The sequence below is a fragment of the Mercenaria mercenaria genome, chromosome 5, assembly GCF_021730395.1.
Source record: "Mercenaria mercenaria strain notata chromosome 5, MADL_Memer_1, whole genome shotgun sequence".
NCBI classification, from domain to species: Eukaryota; Metazoa; Mollusca; class Bivalvia; order Venerida; family Veneridae; genus Mercenaria; species Mercenaria mercenaria.
The window spans coordinates 12,855,377-12,865,809 of NC_069365.1; positions in this window are offsets into that span (position 1 = coordinate 12,855,377).

Sequence of the window (10,433 nt, forward strand, 5' to 3'; positions counted from 1 at the left end):
AATGTAAAGAAGTGAGTTAGCAGTATTTCACCTATATCAAATCTTCTCTCACACCCACCCTCTATTCTACACATTCTATCATCTTGCCTACTTGGAGTTATTCTTTTTCTCCTTCAGTCTCATTATGAAAACCACCAAACTTGTCGTCGCACCGTGCAAAAGTGCTTATGTTAAGACTGACCTTCTTTTTCTTGCTGAAAGGGAAATCGGACCCTCTCTCTGGGCAGGTATTCGTATGGGAGAGGATGCGGCTTCATAAGTCTGCCTTTTATCATATCTTGTAATTATAGGTGCACCCTCCATTAAGTTCGTGCTGATTATGCGACTTATTTACAAGTGCATACAATATACACTACTGTATAAGTGTCTTACAGGTGACTAACTGAAGAAAAAGAAGCAGATAGGGAAGTCTGGTTATCAGATCCAATCTCTTTTTAATGTTTGTTCACACACTCCTCACAGCGGTTGTAAACGTTAAATGAACGTCAAGGGAGGAAATCTGTGAGATTCAAGATTTCAAGATTTTATTAGCTCGACTATTCATAGAATAGTAGAGCTATTGGACTCGCCCATGCGTCGGCGTCGGCGTCCGCGTCCCGATTTTGGTTAAGGTTTTGTATGTAAGCTGGTATCTCAGTAACCACTTGTGGGAATGGATTGAAACTTCACACACTTATTCACTGTGACAAACTGACTTACATTGCACAGGTTCCATAACTCTATTTTGCTTTTTTACAAAATTATGCCCCTTTTTCGACTTAGAAATTTTTGGTTAAGGTTTTGTATGTAAGCTGGTAACTCAGTAACCACTTGTGGGAATGGATTGAAACTTCACACACTTATTCACTGTGATGAACTGACCTACATTGCACAGGTTCCATAACTCTATTTTGCTTTTTTACAAAATTATGCCCCTTTTTCGACTTAGAAATTTTTGGTTAAGGTTTTGTATGTAAGCTAGTATCTCAGTACTTACTAATGGGAATGGATTGAAACTTCACATACTTGTTCACTGTCATGATCTGACATGCACTAAGCAAGTCCCATAACTCTACTCTTTTTTTTCAAAATTATGCCCCTTTTTCGACTTAGTACTTTTTGGTTAAATTTTTTGTATGTAATCTGATATCTCAGTATCCACTAATTGGAATGGATACTTGTTCACTGTCATGATCTAACATGCACTGTGAAGGTTCCATAACTCTACTTGGCATTTTTACAAAACTATGCCCCTTTGACTTAGCAGTTTTTGGTTAAGTTTTTGTATGTAAGCTGGTATCTCAGTATCCACAAATTGGAAAGGATTGAAACTTCACACACTTGTTCACTGTCGTGATATGACATGCAGTACAGAGGTTCAATACCTCTACTTTGCATTTTACAAAATTATGCCCCTTTTTCAACTTTTGTATTCATTCAATTGACAAGGCTGTTGAATAGTCGAGCGTTGCTGTCCTCCGACAGCTCTTGTTTATAACTGGACCCATACGGGCATCAGTATTATAATAACAACAAATTTAACAAAACAAACACTTAAAGGGCCTACATAAAATAAAACAGTAGTTCAACGGTTATAATAGATCTGCTACAAATATTTTGTAAGCTAAAAGATAAAAGACGGTGTACATTTAGAATTAACCAGGTTTGAAAACAGTGTTTTAACTGGCCAGCAGATAACTGCTAGTGACAAAAACCTATTCCTCCCAAAAAATTTGAAGTATTTTCTGTACAAACAATGCTAACTTAAAAAGAAGAGTACTATCATTACTATGAAATAAACGTTGAAATGACATCACATTTGACCGTCGAAAGTCATTTGGTATATATTTTACTCTATCTAAATTTAAGTACGGACATTCTATAATGTAATGAAATTCATCTCCTAAAGATGTATTATCACACAGATAACAAGTCCAGATATTGAGCTCAATATTAAAAAATATCCCTCTTTCAACTTGTAACAAATTATTCCTACATCGGAAATGACACATGGATATTGCGAAATTTGTTGGTAGCCTAAAACTTTAAAATAATTTTCAAACTCAAAGGTTGTTATAAATATTCTGTAACACAAACATTTTCTGGAAATTTGCAAAGCTTTTTTCATTCAAAGATTGAATAAACTGGCCTTCAACCTCTGTTGTACAATATTGCGGAAATACACTGGTGAAAATACTGATTGTTTCAACCAGTATTCAGCAAATCCAAGTTGCTCTAAAAGTTCTTTTACATGTGAAATCAAAGAACAATAATTTACATTTTGTGATGGAGTCTCTACATGAACTTGTAAAGTATACAGTTTATCTTTTTTTTTTGTTTACCATTAATAATTGTACACCAGTAGTTCAATATTCTATTTCTAATTATAACATCTATTGGTAATATACCAAGCTCGCCAAAAAAAAAAACAACATGACATTAGGTGTTGACTTTTTTAACCTTCAGTAGGGGAGACCGGGGATAGTTGTTACATGGGGTAGGTTGTTACATTGCAAATATTGAAGTGATGACGTGTCATATAAAGTTATAGATTATGCGTGTTTGTTAGTTTTAAATGTCGCCATCTTTTACGGATGCGTTATTTAACTTGGTGACAGTTATTTGAAAAATAGAACAAAAAGCTAGATTTTGGGCCACGTAAGTAAATTTTCGAGTTTTTCATACATTTTTGGTTCATGTGCACAATTGAAATATATATAAAACTTTAAAAATGTTGTTGGACTAAGCAAGGAATTGTGCTAAAAATCGTAAAATCTCAAGATGTTACATGCTTTCTCTGAGTTGTCTACCTTAGATATTGTCACGTGTTATGGGGTCGGGGCATGTTGTTACAATTAGTGCGGGGCACGTTGGTACATACTACCAGTTGACCCTAAAGAGAAGATTCACAAGAAGAGAATCTTTATTTGAGACGAGGAAAACCAGAACACTACTTTTGCTATAGTAAATGCCTGATTGAACCAGGTAGCTGCATATGGGGATGGACATTGTTGGCTCTATGCTGTAGTTATATGGAATAGCAGAGATGACAACTACCCCATGCGCATATTACTGTAAATGAAGTGAAATACCCATGCCAGTTAGTAAACAGATTTTTCAAATGGCCAAAATGTAACTAAAAGCGAGCAAAACAAGTGTTCAATACTAAAGAACAGAAAGCAACAAGACAAAAGAAAAATGTAAACAGATGTAAACATCGTCCTATTTGTCATCATTGTGGATATGATGGAGAAATGCAATCGATGTTTTGATTTAACCATATTGTATTGCCTATACACATGCAAACAGATACAAAAACAATACAAGAAGCAGTTTCAGTAAATAGTAGGGGCCTATAGCATTATTCAGGCTTGCATTAATGCTGAAAAAATAGAGTATGGACCTGTACGGTTTGAAATTCGAAAGGTTTGTTTAACTTCCAAGGCTCTACTACCAACTCGGTGAAATGATTCATTTGTGAAATGAAAATGTTGTGTTACACATGTTATAAAAAGATTGGAAAGCATTGTATGTTTACTGTTGTGTTGTAAAAATGTAAATTCTTTGTAAAATTGCTTATTGTAACAATCTGCCCCAGACGCTGTAACAATTTACCCCAACAGTGGGGTAAGTTGTTACATTTCACCAACATGATACAACTATCTTTAACGGATAGAAATATTCTTCGTTTTAGATTTAACAGTACAAATTTGAAAATTGCAATGATTGAGCTTTACAAAGATAATAAGCTGGACAAAATCGGCTAAATAACTTATCCGATACACCATAAAATATGAAAAATGTAACAACTATGCCCGGTCTCCCCTACCATTTAAAAAAATAAGCTGAAAACTTTTAACAATGCTAACATCACCACAACCCCATACCTCTGATCCATATTGGCTGAACCACAGACTCAAATAAACGTAATTGTAAATCAATACTAAGCTGCAACTTCCTACATTTTTTCAACAGAACATACATATTTTTTCTAGCTTGGTCAACCAAATACATTTTAGTTTTATTGAAGTAACCATTGTTGTTAGATTAAATTCCCAGATAACTGAAGTCAACTACTACTTCAAGTGCCGCATTATTATAATAAAAAATAGGCTTAATTCGCATTTTTACACGTGAAAAAATAACATCCTTAGTTTTATTGGAATAAACTGTAAGTTTCCAAATAACACAATATTCTGACATAACATACACAATTAATTGGCTAGTGTCATGCAACGGAGATGGCTTCATACAATATCATTGCTACTTCATATTATGTTTGAAGTACAGTAAACTCCGGTTTTAGCGAACTCATCGGGACAAGCAAGTGCGTTTTCGTTATAACCTGAGTTTGTAATAAAAATAAAGCGAACCTGTTTCTTATAGACATTATTTGTATAGCAAACTGACTTATATGATTAGTTGATTTAAAGTGCATTGAAATTCATCAATTGTCTTTGTAGTTTTATAACAATTTAAGTACAGTTTTGCAATTTATCTCATAATCCTACTATCTGATTGCTTATTTTGTAATAATCCTGACCATGTGAAATATTACAATCATACGCTGTCTAGGAGGAAATTTCTATAACAAAATTATAATACAGTGTTAACAATTAATAAAATGTTGGTTGAGAAATCGGGAAAAAATACATTTTTAAAGACATGCTCCAGTCCTACCTTTTAACCTTAAATTGTCACTGAAAAAGCATGAAAATCCTGAGTGACGCCTGTCAAAATAGAATCTATTTTATATAACATACCTGTGGTTTTGCGTGCTAAAGTGTGGCGCGTGGCCGTTAACTGTTACCTATTGTAATCATGGGTTGCATACACCCAATAGATTTTGAATAGCCGCGGAGCAGGGCTTTAAGGCTAAAAGCTTTTGAATATGACTTTTTGTGTAACACTGCAGACGTAATTTGTCTCGCATAATATTTACTTTATCTTGAGCTGAGCGCGAAACTATTGTAACGGTATATAAATAAAAAAAAAAGATATAATAGCTTCACGCTCAGCTTTTGATATCATAGATATATGTTATAATTGTACTCAAGTGTATGAAATTATCAACTATTATTCCATAGAAAATAAAATTCAATAGAAATCCATTCATTACACCTAGTAAAATCTTACGCTATTGACACCGGTACAAGTCATACGATATTACAGTATTTGACAACCAATTCACAGTGAGATAAATATGCTCTTTCTATAAAATTGGTGATTTAATATTTTCAATGCGTATTACGTAACTAAATTATATATATACTATTTCGAAAGACCTTAAACAACATTTTTAAAAATCATCAAAACAAGATTTCAGTGTAATACTTAATTTTAAATGTCGTTTAGATAATATTATATCAACAATCCCGCTACGTTTAAACACTTGTTTTATGATTCAATATTGTTGGTACAAAATCTGCCCAATGCTAATGTTAACGCCTGAAATTTTCATAGTTTCGCACTTCGACGTTGTGATCTCGCGCTTCGTCTTTCACGCTTCTCTGTCATGGGAAGGCGATACCTGAAGCGCGGGATCAAAATGACAAAGCACGAAATGGAGTTGTTTTTTCTCTCTCGCTTCACCGTGATGTTTAGCTTCACCATCGTGATTTCGCACTTCACGCTTCACAATACGCAAAGTGTTCACAGCGCGAAATCAAGATGGCTTCGCCACCGCTATCTCGCGCTTTACAGCTCGCTAGGATGCATGAAGCGCTAAGCGCAAGATCACGAGGTCAAACTGCAAAATAATTTAAAAGGAGTAAGAAACATTTTGCAGAATACTATTTTAGTTGAAGAAAAGATGATAATACATTTTAACGAAGTTGGCATACTGCAGACGTCGATGACATTCGCCGAAATATTTTCCCTATGCAAGGCATCAGTTTCTTATTTGATATATTTGTAACAATATCATGAAACTTAGCATGTCTTTGTTGACTATAGTATTCAGTTTGGAGTTATGGCAAAATTCCTTTTAACAACTCTCGAATATATACTTATACAAACATCTCTTGTTATCCAATCATAATGATGTTTTGAAGGTGTGTTACCACCAACCATCTGTTTTGAATACTGCACACATATAACATGGATCAATGAACCACAAATTGCACGTGCAATATTACACGCAAACCTAGTAAACTAATACATTTTATATTAAAGATTTAGAACGAATAAGGTTTTCTTGCAATGTTTAGCTTCAAATACACGCCAAAATGCACCATTTGCGGTTCTCAGATGAAAAAAAAATCATGGTGAGGATATCAAGACCCCTACGCATTACCTCTGCGTACTATGAAGAATGCCCTGGCTACGCGCCTGTTAATAGAACATCCCTTTTTCCAACACCTATGTTTCATGAAAGTTCTATCATAACTTAAAGTACCGATGAAAATAAAGAGGGAGTGTAATAGTTCCTAGTAAATTGCCAGTCAGTTGTGGTCTGCTACCCTAGTACAGTAAACCCTTACTTTCGGTTTCGATCCGCAAAACGCAGTGTGGAGTGTAGGCCTATAAACATAAACCATCTCATTTCATGCAAGCATGATGTATTCTTGCAGTAAAATGTGTGATTAAAGCACTTGTGCCATACGAATTTTCGAAAAACAAAACATGGAGAAATAAGGATCTGTTTACTACCGGCTTCTTTCGACTACTTTTCGACCGAATTACTGGCTTTAAATTATTCCTCAAAACGAAGCTTAGAAACATGGGTCGATCGCAATAAAATATTTGACAAAAATCATAGAATTTCTGAACAAATTTAATTTTGTTTTTGCTATGAACATTTTATACCCCGTAACAACTTAAATAACAAGACAAAATGTACGGAAGCAATATTTAATTGAAAATACACATAAGAATGTGTCTTTGTAGATGGATCTTGATACTAAGTTGATAGCGAATTTGAAGCGATGTGAGAAGTTTTTCTCCGGATAGGCTGCTTCCAGTAGCTGGAGGGCATAAAAGACCAAAGTTTTATCTTTATCTTGGTTGGTCATTGCATGTTATCGCTAAATTAGAAAATGGGTCTGCCTCAGTGTAATGCTCATTTCAATAACAAGGACGGTATCCGCTCGATTGACAGAAACAACGAGGATGGTACCATGGTACATCGTCAGAGGTATCTTTTTTTCTACACACTGTCTTCGAAAAAATCGATCTAGTTTTACTGTGATTCGAGTTTTTGTGAATTGAAAGTAACGGTTAAAGGTGTGAAATTCTGTACACCAACATGTACATAAATCACACGAGGGCGGTATCGCTCACACGAGTAGATACCCGAATAACCAGTGTGAAGACATTTTGAAAATAATTTTTGAATGTAGAGGAAACAAATAAATACTTGTATGAACATCAAATGAAAAATGATAAAATATCTCCGAACACGGCAGAAAATAAATGGAAAAACATCATTACTATCACGTTCGCACGTGTTAGCTATCACGTTCGCATAGGAAATATTTTATTTATCACGTGCGCACGTGATAGCTATTACGTTCACATATGAAATATTTTATTTATCACGTGCGCACGTGATAAATGAAATATTTCCTATGTCCCCTAGCTCTATGCCACCGTACTGCACAGAATAATCGCGACAAATAAAAGTAAGCTAAAACAAAAAAAGGTCGTATCGAATATATTACGGTGGCATAGAGGAGACATAGGAAATATTTTATTTATCACGTGCGCACGTGTTAGCTAACACGTGCGAACGTGTTAATTAACACGTGCGCACGTGATAACTATCACGTTCGCACGTGTTACCTATCACGTTCGCACGTGGTAGCTAACACGTTCACACGTGATAGCTATCACGTTCGCATAGGAAATATATTATTTATCACGTGCGCACGTGATAGCTATCACGTTCACATAGGAAATATTTTATTTATCACGTGCGCACGTGCCCTCTATGCCACCGTTTATATGTGACTTCTGTTCAATGAATGTTGAATCTATCGCACACTTATTTTGGGAATGTCCATGCGCACAAAAATTTTAGGGGGAGCTTAAAAGTTACTTTCATGAACGAAACTTCCATTTAGATCTGAACTGCTCTACTATTTCTTTCTTAATCACAGAAAAGGGTACAGTGGCACAGAGGGGACATAGGAAATATTTTATTTATCACGTGCGCACGTGTTAGGTTCCACGTGCGAACGTGTTAATTAACACATGCGCACGTGATAACTATCACGTTCGCACGTGGTAGTTAACACGTTCGCACGTGATACCTATCATGTTCGCATAGGAAATATTTTATTTATCACGTTCGCACGTGATAGCTATCACGTTCACATAGGAAATATTTTATTTATTACGTGCGCACGTGTTAGCTAACACGCGCGAACGTGATAGTTATCACGTGCGCACGTGTTAGTTAACACGTTCGCACGTGTTAGCTAACACGTGCGCACGTGATAAATAAAATATTTCCTATGTCCCCTCTATGCCACCGTAAAAGGGCGAACAAAAGAACGCGAATTTTTTTATTTTTCTAGTAGCAAAATATTATATTTATAGTTGTAAAGTAAGAAAATGTACACCAAACTTAAATTTCTTTCTAAAATATCTTTGAAGTAGACTTGAAATCGAAAGCTGTATAGCATTGCAGCACGACAAAATAGAAAAACATTATCAGAAATGAAAAGAAATCCTATCCTATGCGGTCATTTAAACTTCAAGAGTTGCGGTAGATGTATCTTCTTTTCTTTTCTTTTTGTAATTCTTTTTTTCATTATTATTATACCTGCTGATTTCTGCATATGCATATTGTTTGAGAATATAGCCGTGTGTGAGTGTGTGGGTGTGTGCATATGCATATATGTATGGATGTGTGTATGTTTTTTATATTGCTGTTGTTTTTGTTCAAGTATACATGTGTGTGTGTGTGTGTGTATTTGTGTGTGTGTGTGGAAAATGAAAATATTTCTTTGTGAACATAGTTTGAACATAAAGAAAAAAAATAAATAAAAAAAGATATGCTTTTTATTTCCAGGAACTTTTAGGCTATTGAGATAAACTTCACAGAAAAGTTCGAAATATCGAGATAATTTAGATAGTATCGAGATAGCTATCTAGCTAATAAATGGCAGTTGTGGGCACTAACGCAAAAGGTATCGAGATAATAAAGTAAATTATCGCAAATATCATTTCCAGGTAACTTTCGAGCATTGAGATAATAAGAACACTTTCTTTTATCAAGATAATTCTTTAAGGGTCGCGATAGTTTCTAAGCTATCTCACAGAAATATGACACCATACAGAACAGATCATAACTTACTTAAAGGCAGTAACGTTCTTAGAATAACTATGATTAATAATGATTATTTCAAGTATTTGATCATCGAGAAAGGTGAAATGGAAGATCTTTATTTTCAAGAAGATTTCAAATCCATTAATTTACATTTAAGGTATATATATAAAATATATAGACCATTTTGATAGCCAAGCTATTTCATTGTTTCAACATGTAATACTTTAGAATCTAGCTAGCAGATGAAAACTGAAAGATAAAGATGAGTAGAAAAGATGCAAACAAACTGAATACTTAGGGTAGTTATTAGGAACTATTTGTCATTAATATTGTGCAATTAAAAATGGAAAATTATTTAAAAAAAAATAGCCAAAAACACTACTACTGTTGTATATATAATTAACATTATAGCAATAAGGATGGTTTGCTGATGGGGAGGATGGAGATCATGCTCATAGATGACCAGTTCAGTAAAAGAATAAGTTTCGGTCAGGGGAAATTGGAATTTGGTCAGGCAAAAGTCAGGCAATTTTGTTTTCTCTGCTTTGTGAGAGCCCTGTATTTTCGCAGTATAAGGGGTACAGGTAAGGTGTACTAGATCTGGGAAACATGAAGACGTAAATAATAATAAACAAGGATAAATATCCAACAGGAAATGCCACGTTCCAAAAACGCAGTCTCCCCAAAACGAAACTCACAGCACACAGATGTTCACACTACCAACACACACACACGCGCGCGCGAGCGCACGTACGTGGTCATCCACGCACACGTTTTACAGTAGTTTGCTTTTCTTTCCATGATCAGAAAATCAAATTATGTGTCAGACTATCGACACATGATCAATCTTCAACATCCAGTCAGACCGTCCATTAACCTTCCGATAAAAATTCGAAATCCAGTAAAAAGCACAAAATGTGTCGCTTCAAGTTTTATCTCTATCGTCAGACAAAAAGAGTTTCAGTTATTGAATATTCTTTTGAAACTTTGGTTGCCGATTTTTAAAGATGTTTTTTTCAAAGGACATCATTTTTGTTCACTTATTTTTGTATATGAATTATTATTAAATTAAAAACAAATTTACTTTAATTTGTGAATAACGTCAGATCGCTTGCAATATCGAAAAGGACCACCCATGATATAATTGTCTTCAAAGGATGTGACAAGCGCGTCCCTAAAA